The sequence below is a fragment of the Ips typographus genome, linkage group LG3 (assembly GCF_016097725.1).
Source record: "Ips typographus isolate SLU linkage group LG3, UJ_Ityp_2.0, whole genome shotgun sequence".
Taxonomy (NCBI): domain Eukaryota; kingdom Metazoa; phylum Arthropoda; class Insecta; order Coleoptera; family Curculionidae; genus Ips; species Ips typographus.
In genome coordinates this window covers 21,751,359-21,769,871 of record NC_138424.1, presented here as the reverse complement: position 1 = coordinate 21,769,871, position 18,513 = coordinate 21,751,359, and the positions used below count along the sequence as shown (strand labels likewise).

The 18,513-nt window shown below is 34.4% G+C and overlaps 1 long non-coding RNA gene across 1 annotated transcript in view; it reads right to left on the bottom strand.

Annotated features, from left to right (window-relative positions):
- The window catches only part of LOC145725930 (uncharacterized), an 80,299-nt gene extending 62,067 nt beyond the window's left edge, over positions 1-18,232 (bottom strand). Inside the window, exons 1-2 of the long non-coding RNA XR_014177435.1 lie at positions 17,294-18,232; positions 5,275-5,307 (exon numbers count right to left, since the gene is read on the bottom strand). This is a non-coding gene — a long non-coding RNA (uncharacterized LOC145725930). The remainder of the gene's footprint in view (positions 1-5,274; positions 5,308-17,293) is intronic.
- Positions 18,233-18,513: the final 281 nt, after the last annotated feature.

Here is an 18,513-nt window from a genome sequence, read left to right as displayed (position 1 = left end):
AGGAACTTTAATGAGGATTCCTAAAATGTGGTTAAAACAATCATTTTCCTACTCCAAGGGGGTTTGATTAAAATATTTGTTGCACCAAACCAGTTTTCCTAAATAACTCGAAAACGGTAAAAGTTTTAAAAAAAATGCAAGAGACCAAAAATGTTCCTAATCAACTCCTTAACCCAACACCGTAAGTTTGCAAGAGCGTTTCTGCTTCCAGTATACAGGGTGTGCAAAGAAAGTATGGTGGTTCACTATTTTTGTCACCCTGTACGCAATTTTTAAAACAGAATTTTTACTCTACACCACTGGAAAGAGGAGCTCAAGACAATTAATTTGAGTGGTTCAACCTTCTTGAGCTGTCAAAAATAACCGAGTTTGCTCAAATTTCAACTGATTTTAAAATTTTTTTGCATCAAACCAGTTTTTGCTAAATAACTCAAAAAACGGTGAAAGTTACAAAAAATTTACAGAAGACCAAAAATGTTCCTAATCAACTCATTAACTGAGCATCGTAAGTTTGCAGGCCTGATTTTGCTTCCAGTATACAAGGTGTGCATGAAAAATATGGTGAGTGACTGTTTTTGGTCACCCTGTACACATTTTTCCTGGTAGAATTTTTTGCTTAACACCACTGGAAAAAGGACCACAACACGATTAATTTGAGTGGTTCAACCTTCTTGAGCTGTCAAAAATAACCGAGTTACAGGGTGCTCAAATTTCAAACCACAATTCCAACTGATTCGAAAATGTTTTCCATTAAACCAGTTTTTGCTAAATAACTAGAAAACGGTAAAAGTTAAAAAAAAATTGCAAGAGACCAAAAATGTTCCTAATGAACTCCTTAACCCAACACCGTAAGTTTGCAAGACCGTTTTGGCTTCCAGTATACAAGGTGTGCATGAAAAATATGGCGAGTGACTGTTTTTGGTCACCCTGTACACAATTTTTCTGACAGAATTTTTTGCTTATTACCACTGGAAAGAGGACTTCAAGACGGTTAATTGGAGTGGTTCAACCTTCTTGAGCTGACAAAAATAACCGAGTTACAGGGTGTTCAAATTTCAAACCACAATTCCAACTGATTTGAAAATATTTTCCATCAAACCGGTTTTTGCTAAATAACTCGAAAACGGTGAAAGTTACGAACAATTTACAGAAAACCAAAAATGTTCCTAATCAACTCCTTAACTGAGCATCGTAAGTTTGCAGGACCGTTTTTGCTTCCAGTATACAAGGTGTGCATGAAAAATATGGTGAGTGACTGTTTTTGGTCACCCTGTACACAATTATTCTGACAGGATTTTTTGCTTAACACCACTGGAAAGAGGACTTCAAGACAATTAATTTGAGTGGTTCAAGCTTACTGAGTTGTCAAAAATAACAGAGTTACAGGGTGTTCAAATTTCAAACCACAATTCCAACTGATTTGAAAATGTTTTCCATTAAACCAGTTTTGCTAAATAACTCAAAAACGGTGAAAGCTACGAACAATTTGCAAGAGACGAAAAATGTTCCTAATCAACTCCTTAACTGAACACCGTAAGTTTGCAAGACCGTTTTGGCTTCCAGTATACAAGGTGTGCATGAAAAATATGGTGAGTGACTGTTTTTGGTCACCCTGTACACAATTATTCTGACAGGATTTTTTGCTTAACACCACTAGAAAAACGACTTCATGACAATTAATTTGAGTGGTTCAACTTTTTTGAACTGTCAAAAATAACCGAGTTACAGGGTGTTCAAATTTCAACTGATTTGAAATTTGTTTGCCTCAAACCAGTTTTTGCAAAATAACTCAGAAACGATGAAAGTTCCACAGTCCGTCAGTGCCGCTACTATACAGGGGGTGTATGAAAAGTGCAGTGATTCAGATTTAGCAGTTTTCAATTTGATGACTTCATTGAATCTCATTTACATAGAGAACCATCCTGTACAAACCGATTTAAACACCAAAAATCGGAACGGTTTTAAAATAGCCCGGTTGTCCTTGCAAGCACACATTCCTTTGTTACACTCTCTGTTACTCCTCGTGCTGTTTTGGTTACTTTAAGCTCGGATCAATAACTTATTACCGTTGTTGCACCCAGAGAGAGAGTGAGAGAGAACATATCCGAAACGTTCTGGATGGCTATTGGCCGGTCGCCCAAGACAGAGAGAAAAAACCAAAAAGACAGTCCGAGTGACATAAGCAGGTTGTTTAGCAGGTTCAGTTCTTTCGTTGTTGCCAAGTACACACACCAGAACAAAGAACGACGAGTAGAAAATTGTCGTTACTCACCCCGGGCATCTAGGTCATGCACATAAATATTTTCCCAACTCTTTTACAAATTGAATTATCGTCACGCACACCTCGTAAGTAACGTTTTTGTTGATACACTTTATACTTTGATGGTAGCCGATTAAAGCCATTCAAGGTTTCAAGAATTACAGAAAGAACTGGAACACGAAAGGTGTAACGAGAGAGTTAAAATATCGATGATGGAGGACTACACGGTAGTCCAAAAAATTGCTCAGAATTTCGTTGATTTTTAAAAACACAAACTCAGTTGAAATGTTTTCATGAACTTTTCAAAAAAGAAAATGTGCAACACTGCTTTTTTAAGATTCCATACAAGGTGTGATATTAATACGTCTACTCAACATAGATTTGATAATCCCTAAACGAACAGAATTTAATTCTTGCATTTTTAAAACATTTTTGGAATACACAACACAAAATTCAACTAAATCACTTAAAATGATTTAAAACTGTATTGCTTTTGAGCATGTTTTTTTTTACTTTTACAGCTTCATAGAGTGAGTTTTAAAAGTTAAGAAAGTCATTTTATAGCTTCATGGAGAAGATTGTTGATAGTTTCTAACTTTATGACAGGAAAATTCCCCAAAAATTCAGCTTTTATGTTAGAAGTTTCATTTTTTTACACAATATAGCCCAAAGTCGACTATAACAGTGCTTTTAAGCAGGTTTTCTAGTTTCATAGCCTTATGTACTGGTATTTCAGTTACCATTATAATAGTGACAGATTTAGATATGCCCGTTACCTGTCAAAATGTCACTTCTGAAGCTATAAAGTGTGTTAACACTAATTTAAACGTTCTTCAAGTCATTGTTTTAGTTTAATAGCTCTATTGATCCGATTTTGCCAGTTGACACGTTTAATACAAAAAAACTTGACATATATTTACTATTTCTGAGTTGGACACATCCAAATGTGGTTCAAATTCCCCAAAGACGGCTATTTTTTCAGATTTGGCAACACTGCTACTAATTAACCTAAACTAAAATAGTCGGATTTGTCAAGACCGGACTAACTGGCTCTGATTGGTTGCGCAGCTTTCCAGTCGCAGCGGAAGTGCGTGGCGCATCGTCTGATTGGCCGAGAGCACGCAGTGCGTGTATACGCTACGCACCACAAACCGGCCCAACCAATCAGAGATCAGGGTGTGGTCAGTGAGAGAGATATCATAGATCAACAAACGTCATTTTAAAGATGGAAGCTAGTGAATTGGTGGGTTTGACCAATAGTAATTAATTTGTTGTTGGCTAACAACTTAGTGGTTAAAGTTCAAATTTGCTTGAAACAAATCGGTATTGTAGTGAGATTCTCCATAGTGGCGCAAATTCAGAATAAACAAAAATAGACTTTATTAACATTCACAATCTTTACAACAACAATTTATGAGGCAATATATTTTTTTTTTTAAAACAAATCGTTTTTTGTAATGGAATTTGCCATAATAACAACCAATAGTAATGAGCAAAAATATTAAATTAGAACAGAACAAATGTGTTAAGGTTCAAATTTGCTTCAAACAAATCGCTATTCTAATGGAATGTCCCATAATAGTAACCAGTGGTAATCAGCAAAAATAAGCTTTATTTACATTGACATAAAATTATAACCTTTTAAATGTACCGGGTGGCCCAATAAGACTGTTCCTCGACCATATCTCATAATCTCATTTTCTCAATATTTCAGGCTAGAAACGAGAATTTGAAAAACGGTTTTCCCTGGCCTATTTGGATGTTATTTGGCTACTTTTTCATAAAGAAAAAGTCATATCATTCCATTTGTTTTTTTTATTTTTTTTTTTTTGGCATTTGAGTCATGGTGTCATAAGTAGCCCCCTGGCGCAGAAAGATTCAACTAAATTAACTATATTTTGGTTGATTCGTATTGCCCAAGAAATGCTCTTTTCAACAATACCGAATTTGTGAAAATTGGTCAAACCGTTAAGAAGTTAAAGCAGGTTATTGCAAAAACAATCACGCCATCTTTGTTTTTGAAATAACAGAAATTTGTTTTTTACGAAAATGATAGATAAACTGGTTCGCTTTAAAAATGAGGAAAAAAAACTCTAGTTTATTGTGCAAAATTTATAGAAAATGCAATTTAAAAATTTAAGATGGCAGTTACGGCCTCTGGTGGTCATTTTTAGAACTTGAAAATATTTTCCAGCGATTCTTCATGGCCGATTTACCTAAAAAATGTTTTACCCCAAAATGATACGACGAACGGTTCCCGAGATATGGTCGAGGAACAGTCTTATTGGGTCACCCGGTACATACAGGGTGATCGACTGAATTTTAGCCACCCATTCAACCAATTTTTGAATTTTAAACTGCAGAAAACGAATCATATTATAAAAACATAATAAAATTATATTACATATAAAATTATGATTTGTAGACAGGATGTCAATTTTTTTTACTCGTTATTTACATTTTACGTCAAATTCTATAGTAAAATGTAAAGATATTCAACATTTAACCACCCCCTCCTAAATTATTGTAGATTTTACTAAAAATAGGGCAAAATACGAATCTTGTAGATATTTATGTCCACAGTTTATTTCTAGGTAACCCCATAATATACCTGGTGTCCCAAATTTGAGTAACAAACCAAACTTTTGATTTAAGTAGAAACAGTAGTTTTGTATTACATTAAGTAGAGTTAGACTTAAAAGATCACAAATATGCTTGTTAATATAAAATAGAAACAAATTAGTAATTTGGTATCTAAAAAGTTTTAAAAAGTAGAACCAGTCTTGTAGTTTATTTAATAAAATTTTGATTAAAAAAAAATTCTTAAGGTCCAATTTTGCTTCAAATAAATTTACATTGTTATGACACTTCCCATAGTAACGCAAACGTAAAAATAAGCAAAACTAGACCTTAGTAACATTCTGATCAACTCTTCTTGCACATTTAATTTTTTAGTTAGTTTCTGAGAGATCATTTTTTTTAAACATTTAACTTTCTAGTTACAAATTACTTACCGGACAATCTGATTAATCGCTTTTGGACTCAATCTAGAAACAAAAAAAACGCTATTAAAATAATTTAAAAATTTATAATCGTTTTAAAGATGCTTTAAAGAAAACTTGTTATCAATTTTATGTTATTTATCGCAAAAGACTATTAATAACGCGTAAACAGCAATTACCATAGAATTAATTAAAAATCTGAAAACGAATATTGCACAAACACCATTAGCATTGTAAATTGATTGATTGGTTATTTTTATGAGTGCATACAGCTGGTTTAATCCCAATATGTAACGTGACTGTAAAAATTTTGAAACACTCTCTACAGGGTTCTATACACAAATATATTAAATTGTAAACAATCTATTTATATACGCTGACTTTATGATTTAACATAAATCTTAACACTTTCACTGTATAATTATTCAAGATATCGCAATGACTAGGAACATCAAAGAGTACACTAAATAATTCCACCGAACAATACCCACAAATTTTCCGAATCAACACAATTGGACAGATAAGTTGGGACACCCTGTATATTTTTGCATTTTCGGATTCTACGTCAAATTCTCGACATTTTTCGCCTATTAATGTCATACATCTATCTGTATCCGTTTCTGAGATATTTATACCATTTTATGGGCAAATTTGTTATTTTCAGTAATTTTGTCTGGTTCTCTCTTCAAAATTAAGGTATCTTTGTATTAGGTCACTTATCTTCTTGACTGTTACCCCCCAGAAAGGAATGTCATTGAGTTCAAAGTATCATAAGTGACGAATTTCAAATGGGACATTGGGTATATTTTTAGATTAGTGGATTGCGCACATTCAGGGCTACACGGTGACCCAAAAAATGCTACAAAAAAGAGTACCGTTTCCGAGATATTTGAGGTCAAAGTTTTAGCTCCGTGAAAAATGGTCTGAATAACAGTGTTGCCAATTTTACATTTTGACCCATTACATCATTGCCAAGTTGGTTTCTAGGTTAAAATCTCATCATTGGTACAATTGTACATGCAAAACTTACAAAATAAATACAGATAATTAAATTATTATCTAAAAGTGAGAATATTGAGAAACATTATTCTCATTTCCTTCAAAATTCCAAAAGTCTCTCATATATTTTAATTAAAAATTGTTAGCAAGTTTCTGGAACTAGACTGTAGTAAAAGGGGTATCAAAACTAAAATTGTAAGTTCAGAATGTCCCTAAAAATTAACAAACTACAGTTTTCAATTAAAATGTTAAAATTCAGGATATTCAAAGTTTTTTACTAATAATGGGCGTAAATTTACTGGTAAGGTAAAGTAAAATTTAGGGTGACAGGAAAATTTAAAATTTTACCAGTAAATTCCAGTTTGACTAGGAAAACTAAACGGGACTAATTGAAATTTGCTTGAAAAATATCATTTTTCTGTCATTAATTTGAAAAGTCATAAAACTGAATCATTACACTTTTTATGCACCCCCTGTATAGCAGCGACACGGACTGTGAAACTTCCAAGAATGAATTAAGCAATTCTTTACGAACATTTTTGTTTTCTTTAAAATTGTTCGTAACTTTCACCGTTTCTGAGTTATTTAGCAAAAACTGGTTTTTTCAAAAAACTTTCATGGGTTGAAATTGTGGTTTGAAATTTGAACACTCTGTAACTCAGTTATTTTTGGGAGTTCAGGGGGGTTCAACCACTTAAAAGAACCGTTTTGAGCTCCTCTTTCCAGTGGTGTTGAACAAAAAATTCTATCTGAAAAATTGCGTACAGGGTGACCAAAAACAGTCAATCACCATACTTTTCATGCACACCCTGTATACTGGAAGCAAAAACGGTCCTACAAACTCACGATGCTCAATTAAGGAGTTCATTAGGAACATTTTTGGTTTCTAGCAAATTTTTAGTAACTTCCACCGTTTCTGAGTTATTTAGCAAAAACTGGTTTGATGTAAAAAACTTTCAAATCAGTTGAAATTTGAACACGGATAAAAGGACAGTCAGGGACAAAATCGCATGTAAAACCCACGTGGAGTAAGAAAATACTTATTTTAAGCACATCTTTGGAATCCTCATTGAATTTCCTATCCGATAACCTGAAAAAACACTAAAAAATTTGGTACGGTCAGGAAAAAAAGCGGTGTCAAAGTGTGAATTGCAAGAAACACAGTTTGGAAGAACAGTCAGGGACAAAATCGCATGTAAATCCCACTTGGAGGAAGAAAATGATTCTTTTAAGCACATTTTTGGAATCCTCATTGAATTTCCTATCCGATAACCTAAAAAAACACTACAAAGTTTGGTACAGTCAGGGAGAAAAGCGGTGTCAAAGTTTGAATTGGAAGAAACGCAGTTTGAAAGGACAAAATCGCCGGTAAAACCCACTTTGAGTAAGAAAATTATTGTTTTAAGCACATTTTTGGAACCCTCATTGAATTTCCTATCCGATAACCTAAAAAAACACTAAAAAATTTGGTACAGTCAGGGTGAAAAGCAGTGTTAAAGTTTGAACTACCAGAAACACAGTTTGGAAGAACAGTCAGTGACAAAATCGCCGGTAAAACCCACTTCGAGTAAGAAAATTATTGTTTTAAGCACATTTTTGGAACCCTCATTGAATTTCCTATCCGATAACCTGAAAAAACACTAAAAAATTTGGAACGGTCAGGGAGAAAAGCGGTGTCAAAGTTTGAATTGCAAGAAACACAGTTAGAAACGACAGTCAGGGACAAAATCGCATGTAAAACCCACTTGGAGGAAGATAATGATTGTTTCAAGCACATTTTTGGAATCCTCATTAAATTTCCTATCCGGAAACCTAAAAAAACACTAAAAAATTTGGTACAGTCAGGGAGAAAAGCGGTGTCAAAGTTTGAATTGCAAGAAACACAGTTTGGAAGAACAGTCAGTGACAAAATCGCCGGTAAAACCCACTTCGAGTAAGAAAATTATTGTTTTAAGCACATTTTTGGAATCCTCATTAAATTTCCTATCCGATAACCTGAAAAAACACTAAAAAATTTGGTACGGTCAGGGAGAAGCGGTGTCAAAGCTTGAATTTCAAGAAACACAGTTTGAAAGGACAGTCACGGACAAAATCGCATGTAAAACCCACTTAGAGGAGGAAAATGATTATTTTAAGCACATTTTTGGAATCCTCATTGAATTTCCTATCCGATAACCTGAAAAAACACTTCAAAGTTTGGTACAGTCAGGGAGAAAAGCGGTGTCAAAGTTTGAATTGCAAGAAACACAGTTTGAAAGGACAGTCAGGGACAAAATCGCATGTAAAACCCACTTGGAGGAAGAAAATGATTGTTTCAAGCACATTTTTGGAATCCTCATTAAATTTCCTATCCGAAAACCTAAAAAAACACTACAAAGTTTGGTACAGTCAGGGAGAAAAGCGGTGTCAAAGTTTGAACTGCCAGAAAGACAGTATTTGTAATTTAACTTTCTCGTGCGATAGGAACGTCATATCCACCTGTATGTTGCTCGTTGCTCTATCACTAGAAAAAGCAAATGTTGTGATATAATAGAAAAGTGGATCTACCACAAATATCCCCTAGAATGTTAGTGAAATAAGAAAATTAGATTGCGGAAATAGCAAAACTTTTGCATATATCAGGTCTATTCTGATAAAATTTTTGAAATTCCATGGCACTTAGAAAAAAATTAAGTGTAGTGGAAAAATTCAAATTGAAACCTTTTTTGACATTTGCTATTAGGTTACCTTTTATTAAAGTAAACAAATTTGCTTTTATAAAATGGTGACTATTCCACTAAGTCCTACCCTGTGCATAGATGGGACGAGTACCAATGTGGCATTCAACACACAAACACCATCAAAATCGATATACGTGCGAAATTTCAGGTCAATGGGTTCCTCGGAACATCTGCACACCAACCACGTCATATATTTACTATACACGAATGTCGTCAGCTTTCTTTTGTACATGTACGCGCTTATAGGAATGATATTATCAAGTCGAAATTTGTTTCCGAGAAAAACACTTTGGGTTCCGCCATTCTCTATAATTTTTACCTGCCCCCGCTTCTGATTGGTCGCGAACATTATAAATAATTTAATTCTATTGGTACCAGGTTCTCTAAACCGCAGCAAGCCTTTAAATTTTCAAACCTCCACCAGATAATATATTATTTTGTTCTATCAAGGAAGTGGACTTGGTCGATTCTAGGAATCTCATGAATAGCTTGCCTGCCTTCGTAGAATACACAGTGTCCCAAATTATTTTTACAAATTTTGTACACTAATTCCTTCTAATGCCCAGTAATTCCTAATAACTCCCAATAACTAACCTAACTACCTATCAACTGCTGCTTAATTTAAAGGGGACACCTTGTATATTATTGCATTTTTGGATTCCACGTCAAATTCGTATCCGTTTCTGAGATATTTACCGTTCTATGTGAAATTTACGATTTTCAGTCTCCAAAACAATAATTTTAATTTGTCATTATTTGTCGTGTTATACAAGGATTGTTCCTAAAGAGTGGGTGAAGAAAAATATATTATACAGGATGGTCAAAAAAAGAGCTCAATTCTAAAAAATAAGGTAAGTTTTCACTTATTTAAAAAATTTATTCTTTAAATTGATACATTGAACCACCCTGTAACTGTCAAAGTAATCGAGTTACAACTCGTTGATTTGCAACACTTTGTACAGACTTTTATATGTCGATGGATAGAAAATATAATGGGCTTTCCAAAAATATGGTCGTTGGGGTTGGTAGGGTGCTTCGTTTGGCCGCCAGAGGGCTCCAAAGCTAACTAAACGTTTTTCTTGACTGTAACCACTCTAACTTATTTGAGGGATTTTTTTTTTTAAATCGGCCCTGATATTTGGCACAAACCTAGCACAGAGCCGTAGCAAAACTGTAGAAATAAAATCATTAAAGTCGATTTTCGCTTGCACTAAGTGGCCAACATAACGCAAAACCCATTGGAATAGTGGTGGTGTTTCAGGCAAATTTGACCCTTACGAAAATTGTCATTTGCAAAATTGGTTTTTCAAGAAATTTCTATGCATTACATCGTAGTAGACCTCATGTAACCGTGTTTTCTCGATTTTCCAGGGTCAAATTAGCACTAATCAGTCAATAAGTGTTTCTGGGGCACCCTGTCTTTAAACCGTAAATAACACGCGTATTTGTAATACTTTGTATATACTTTTATATGTCGATGGACAGCCAATGAAATGAGCTTTATGTTGATGTAGAAAAGTCGGTTGGTTAGTGATACCGTTTAGCCACTAGAGGGCGTCAACTTTGACCAATTTTTTTGGTGTATCGTTTTGTTTAATACTCAAAAACCCGCTTAAATGCACTATTTTTGCTAGAGTTTTATACGTCAATGGAAAGCCAATGGAATGAGCTTCCTAAAAAGCTACCAACTTCAATTGATAGGTTAGACGGTTTGGCCGCTAGAGAGCGTCAAAGTTGACTATTTTTTTTATGACTTTTTTCGTACATTCTTTTCTTCAATCATCATTAACTCGTTTATTTGCACCATTTTTAGTAGTGTTTTATATGTCAATGGATAGCCAATGAAATGAGCTTTCTAACAGTCTCCCAATGTGAATGAGTAGGTTAGACGGTTTGGCCGCTAGAGGGTGTCAAAATTGACTAATTTTTTCATGACTTTGTTGGTGCATTCTTTTGTTCAATCGTCAATAACTAGCTTATTTGTCACACTTTGGATAAACTTTTATATGCCAATGGATAGCCAATGAAATAAGCTTTCTATTGACGTAGAAAAGTCGGTTGGTTAGTGGTACCGTTTAGCCAGTAGAGGGCGTCAACTTTGACCAATTTTTTTGGTGTATCGTTTTGTTTAATACTCAAAAACCCGCTTAAATGCACTATTTTTGCTAGAGTTTTATACGTCAATGGAAAGCCAATGGAATGAGCTTCATAAAAAGCTACCAACTTCAATTGATAGGTTAGACGGTTTGGCCGCTAGAGAGCGTCAAAGTTGACTATTTTTTTTATGACTTTTTTCGTACATTCTTTTCTTCAATCATCATTAACTCGTTTATTTGCACCATTTTTAGTAGTGTTTTATATGTCAATGGATAGCCAATGAAATGAGCTTTCTAACAGTCTCCCAATGTGAATGAGTAGGTTAGACGGTTTGGCCGCTAGAGGGTGTCAAAATTGACTAATTTTTTTGGTGTATCCTTTTGTTTAATATTCAAAAACCCGCTTAATTGCACTATTTTTGCTAGAGTTTTATACGTCAATGGAAAGCCAATGGAATGAGCTTTCTAAAAAGCTATCAACATGGATTGATAGGTTAGACAGTTTGGCCGCTAGAGAGCGTCAAAGTTGACTATTTTTTTTATGACTTTTTTCGTGCATTCTTTTGTTCAATCTTCATTAACTCGTTTATTTGCACCATTTTTAATAGGGTTTTATACGTCAATGGATAGCCAATGAAATGAGCTTTCTAAAAAGCTACCAATTTGAATGGATAGGTTAGACTGTTTGGCCGCTAGAGGGTGTCAAAATTTACTAATTTTTTTATGACTTTTTTCGTGCATTCTTTTGATCAATCTTCAATAACTAACTTATTTGCCACACTTTGTATAAACTTTTATATGCCAATGGATAGCCAATGAAATAAGCTTTCTATTGACGTATAAAAGTTGATGGGTTAGTGGTACGGTTGTGTCGGTAGAGAACGTGGAAATTTTAAAAAGTAAATTACAAAATTAGGAAAATTTTTCATTGTATTCCAACGGAATTCATGGAAATTACCAAACTTTATTTAGGTTTAAATTTGAATGGTAAATGTATAGAAAAAATTATTTTATGATTTTTTTATAATATAATTTAGACGTTCCCAATCCTATTAATAGTTTTCAAAATACCAATGGTACCTCCAGTAATTCCTAAAGTTTGTACACACCTCGGTTTGAAGTAAAACTTTAAAAATTCCTCGGGTAAATACAAAAAACGACAATTTTGTTTTATTCTCACTCTAATTTACAGTCGCAACATAAATCACGTGACCTAAACACCGCAAACGATTTTAAGGTCACGTGATGCTACTGAATGTTGACGAAATAGTTTGGGTGGTTGGTCAAAAAAAATTTGCTGATTTTAGTAAACTTGTGATAATATAAACAGAAAAAATTCATTCGAGTCCGCCTCTGGCCCGTACACGACCCTAAATATCGCGCAGAATGGTTAGAGATGTGCAATTTTTGCATAATGCCCCTACGTCACCGTCATACGGGCGTATTTTGCGTGACCCCCTTTTTTTCGACCTGAAAGGGTGTTTATTCACTACCATCCCTCCCAGAAAAGCTAACGGTCATGGTTCAAGGTAACACGCTGGGTTAGTGGCGTCCTTTGCTCTTTACAAACCAATGAAACAAAACTATGTATACCACATATTTGGTATAGTCAGTTTTGACTTTGGAATTATTTATTTAAAAGAAAACACAAAAACTGATTCAGTTATATAAATTTATTACTATGAATCGATGTAAGATCAGCATTTGGTGAATACTTTATGGTAAACTTACTTTTTTAGTGCAAAACCAATTTTTTCTGAACTTTCTAGGCTAATTTGCACAACTCGAACCGATTACAAAAATCGTACAGTAATGAATTCCTGTTCGGTGTAATTCGTTTTTATCTGCACGTTAAGTTTGAATTCAACAGCGAATGCAATAAATTTTCTGTCAAGAATGCTGGCTAACGAGCAAAACATACAAGGTAATCAGCCCATTAATGCCAGTTTTCTTCTTTTCATCGCAATAGTCCATACCCATAGATCTATATTATTAATACTGTTGGAGTGTAGAAGTAAGTCACAATTTTGAAGGTAAACTACAGACCAGATAAAATGGTGGTTACGTCACTTGAACATGACGTTACTTACGTCACGTTACGACACTGTCACTGTCATTTCTAAAATAATCAATTAATTGTCACTATCCACAGTTAATATTGTTTTAAAAATGTGTTGCAAAAATTAAAAAACTGAGCTTTTTGAACAAAAATTGGTTGGTTCTAAATAGAACTAATTAACAATTGTTTGTTGTCTTGTTTCTGGGACTCCCTGTATACAGTGTGTCTGGTTTTGTTCAGGTTCATGACTTACTGTTTGGCTAAAATAACACAAAAAATGCCTTGGGAATTCATCAGCTCTGACACTTTGTCACATGATCGTGCTGTGGCACATGGCAGCAATATCACGTGAGTTAGTGTCATGTGACCTAACCAAGGATTATTGATATTTATTTTCGTTCGATTTGATGAAATCTAATATGTTAACTAAAAACCGAAATTGTGTAACTTTGCTCCAAAAAACCTTCATGACAAAACTAAGAGCTATCTTTAACCTTAAATATCTCAAAAACGATAACCAAAAACATATTGAAGTGAAATTTTTGGGTCACCGTGTCAGCTCTTGGCCAGACTGAACTGAAATATACAGGGTGTCCCATTTAAAATTCTGAACTTTTGCGGTTTTAAGCGGAAGCGTTTGCACTGCAATTTTCTGGAAAAGGTAAGAGCACATTTAACTTTAAATATCTCAGAAACTAAAACGATTTTGTGTTTCAATATTGAGGTCACAGTGTACCTCTGATCGTAAAACATACAGGGTGTCTCATTTAAAATTGTAAAGTTTTGGTACTTTGAATCTAATAACCATGTTTTCAGTGCAATTTCCTGTCATAAGAGCACTTTTAACCTTAAAAACATCGGAAAACAAAAACATTTCGTATTGCAATGTTTGGGTCACTGTGTAGGTCTCAGTGAGACCAGTCGAATGACCTACAAATATACAGGGTGTCTTATTTAAAGTAGTGAATGTTTTCAATTTAACCGCCTCTGATTGAGATGAGAGCAAAAAATGGGGAATTTTTTTTTAATAAGCAGCCATTTCAACCATTTTTATATTCTTATCTTTGTTACATGATACATTGAGTTGAAACAACATTTATTACAAATTATTATAATAATTTACCAACTTTTCAACGTTTAAACTACGTTTTAAGGCCACGTGACTGTTTTTGACAAGTGTCAACTGAACTTTACAGTGTTGCAAGCTCTAAAATTGGATAAACAAAGTCACGTGATGTGTCTTTTACAATTTCAGCTTTTGCGACTGTTTAAATTTAATTTACCAAACTTTTAATGTTTAAACCACATTTTAAAGGTCACGTGACTAATTTTGCCAGATGCTAATTGGCCTTTACAGTGTTGCAAGCTCAGAATTGAATTATCTAAGTCACGTGACGTGTATTTTGCAATTTAAGTTTTTCAAACTGTTTAGATTTAATTTACCAATTTACCAAAGTTCAAACTGTGTTTTTAAGGTCACGTGACTGTTTTTGACAGTTGTCAACTGGCCTTTACAGTGTTGCAAGCTCAGAATTGAATTATCAAAGTCACGTGACGTGTATTTTGCAATTTAAGTTTTTACAACTGTCTAGATTTAATTTACCAATTTACCAAAGTTCAAACTGTGTTTTTAAGGTCACGTGACTGTTTTTGACAGTTGTCAACTGGCCTTTACAGTGTTGCAAGCTCAGAATTGAATTATCTAAGTCACGTGACGTGTATTTTGCAACTTAAGTTTTTACAACTGTCTAGATTTAATTTACCAATTTACCAAAGTTCAAACTGCGTTTTTAAGGTCACGTGACTGTTTTTGACAGTTGTCAACTGGCCTTTACAGTGTTGCAAGCTCAGAATTGAATTATCAAAGTCACGTGACGTGTATTTTGCAATTTAAGTTTTTACAACTGTCTAGATTTAATTTACCAATTTTCCAAAGTTTAAACTGTGTTTTTAAGGTCACGTGACTGTTTTTGACAGTTGTCAACTGGCCTTTACAGTGTTGCAAGCTCAGAATTGAATTATCTAAGTCACGTGACGTGTATTTTGCAATTTCAGCTTTTACAACTGTCTAGATTTAATTTATCAATTTTCCAAAATTTAAACTGCGTTTTGAAGGTCACGTGACTGTTTTGGACAGTTGTCAACTGGCCTTTACAGTGTTGCAAGCTCAGAATTGAATTATCTAAGTCACGTGACGTGTATTTTGCAATTTCAGCTTTTACAACTGTCTAGATGTAATTTACCAATTTTCCAAAATTTAAACTGCGTTTTGAAAGTCACGTGACTGTTTTTGACAATGTCAACTGACTTTTACAGTGTTGCTAGCTCAGAATTGAATTATCAAAGTCACGTGACGTGTATTTTGCAATTTAAGTTTTTACAACTGTCTAGATTAAATTTATCAATTTTCCAAAATTTAAACTGCGTTTTGAAGGTCACGTGACTGTTTTGGACAGTTGTCAACTGGCCTTTACAGTGTTGCAAGCTCAGAATTGAATTATCTAAGTCACGTGACGTGTATTTTGCAATTTAAGTTTTTACAACTGTCTAGATTAAATTTATCAATTTTCCAAAATTTAAACTGCGTTTTGAAGGTCACGTGACTGTTTTGGACAGTTGTCAACTGGCCTTTACAGTGTTGCAAGCTCAGAATTGAATTATCAAAGTCACGTGACGTGTATTTTGCAATTTCAGCTTTTACAACTGTCTAGATGTAATTTATCAATTTTCCAAAATTTAAACTGCGTTTTGAAGGTCACGTGACTGTTTTTGACAATGTCAACTAGTCTTTACAGTGTTGCAAGCTCAAAAATTGAATTAACCAAGTCAGGTGACGTGTATTTTGCAATTTAAGTTTTTAGAACTGTCTAGATTTAATTTACCAATTTTCCAAAGTTTAAACTGTGTTTTGAAAGTCACGTGACTGTTTTTGACAATGCCAACTGACTTTTACAGTGTTGCAAGTTCAAAAATTGAATTATCAAAGTCACGTAACGTAGTTTTTACAATTTTACTTCTGTCTACATTTAAATTACCAATTTTTCGACTGTCTCTTTTTAGTGATAAGTGTCTTTATTTGACGCGTGCTAACTTGGTTGCTGTGACAGTTGGAAGATTCGTTCAAACGTCAAAATATAACCCGCAATTTTAGGTAACCGTAGAAAAAAAAAACATTTTTGTCAGAATTTGGAAAAACAGTCACCTGACCTTAGAAAATCAATTTAAACTTTCGACACAAGATCAAATCAAGTGTCAAAAATTTGAACTAACCTAACATAAAAACTGTCACGTGACTTAAAAAAAAATCAATTTTAAGCTTTTAGGTAAAATTTGGAAAAACAATGACGTAACCCTAGAAAGTAATTATAAATCATTAATCCTTATAACATTTAGACAAATTGTAAAAGCAGACATGCTACTCACCTAATTAATCTAACCTAAAAACTGTCATGTGACCAAAAAATAAATAATTTCACGAAAATCAAGAGTGTATTTCATCAAGGTTTATCATTATTTCGATACCAGGAGTCTTAAACTGAGTTTAAGAATTCTGAGGGCATTCTGAGGCAGTTTAAATAATTCAAAGGCATTTGGATGTATTTCAACTATTTCAAGGCAATTTGAGGCATTATTACTATCATTAGGCATTTTGAGCAATAATTGTGAGGTATTTTCCACTTGATTTTTGTTTTTAAAACTTTGGTAGCAAATAAAAGCTTATTTTAACTCAGTTTAGATAAAAAATATTTAACCTTGTACAGTTACACTAGAAAATTGGGCCTGACCGAAAAATGCTAGTAGGTCTTGGTGATTATATGTAGTAACATTTTATGACTTACCAGGAAATTTGCTAAAAAATTAATTTGTAAAACTAAACGAGTGTAATTTGTTAAATAACCAACATTATACAAGTGAATCGGTGCCACGCGGTTACCGAGCAGATCGTCGTCAAATCTCGTCGCCATTTTTAAAGCGCTATCGCACTCAGCCACTCTCATTGGCCGGCCGAGTGCTTAAAAAGAAAAAAAAATAATGTTTTTCCATTTCTTGACCTTAACGACCTTAAAAACGTCTGCACTTTTCTCCACCAACATAATTTTGCCAACGCATGATCCTCTTACCACTAGAACGGGAAATTGACCCTAGAGGGCACTTACCTCCACACAGACCAGCTAGACAAAGATGAAAAATCCTCATTTGGACACTGCACAAAGCACCAACAAAACCGGAATTACACAAAATGACTAGGAAAAAAAAATGTTTGACACCAGCGCCATTTTGTTGCACGTAATGGATGCACCCGGTTCGAAAGTTCACACCCAAAAAAAAAATCCCGTTTTCACTTCCCGGCATGGATTTGAAGAGGAAAAAAATCGAAAGTCAGATGAAACTCGACTTGGTTGCACAAATGCATCGATGCGATTGCACCCAAACGGGGGATTCAAAATGCGATCCGCGAGTGACGCCGATGGCCTCTACAGTGTCTGCGCATAACGGTCGGCCATTACGTAAACCCTTTGCGTGGCGCTGATCACGTGTCTGTCTCGCTCTAGCACCGCACGAATGACAGAAACGGAGAGATACTCCCCGGATCGGGGATTGTTCCGATATACTGCCAAGGCACGCTAGGTTTACAGGCTGTTTTTTTTTTATGCACGGCTACCAATTTTACCACTGAAAAAAATGCATTTCCGCTTTTAGAGAATAAAAATTACTTTAACGGCACTGGAAATTCAACTAAATTGAATGTTTTCCGATATAACGGTGACTAAGCGTTTTCGCCAGTTAATTTACCATCAACAAGTCGGTTACACTGTTTCGTAAAAATAACCTCAAATTTTACGGGAACTCCAGCCATCAAAATGGTATTTGAACGTGTACAATAGGTGGCTGGAAGCCAGGCGAAAAGCCGCCCGAGATCGATATGGGAATGCATTCGGACAGTGTCGGACGTCTTCGGATCCAGATTCTGGCGACAACGTGAAAAATGTGGAAACCTTGAACGACTACATGGATAACGTTCCGATCCAAAACTGCAACTGGAGTATGCAGGATGAAGAGAAACAGTTGATTGGGGCGCCACGTTGCCACGTTGCGCAAATTTGTAATGTAAAACTGGAAAAGGAAAAGTCAGTGTGACAGGAAATTTTACCAGTAAATTCCAATTTGACCACTAATTTCATTAAAGACATTTTCGATCAAAATTTGTATTTTCAGCTTTTTGTCACCTGTCTTTATTACTTCATGTTTAAATTATGACAAATAACGTTTATGAGATGTTGTGAGATATTATTATTTAAACAAGTTGTAATTTACAACCAGGAAATTGTCAAAATAACTGTCATAAATCTCAGAAACACGTCTTGTTTCGAAAACT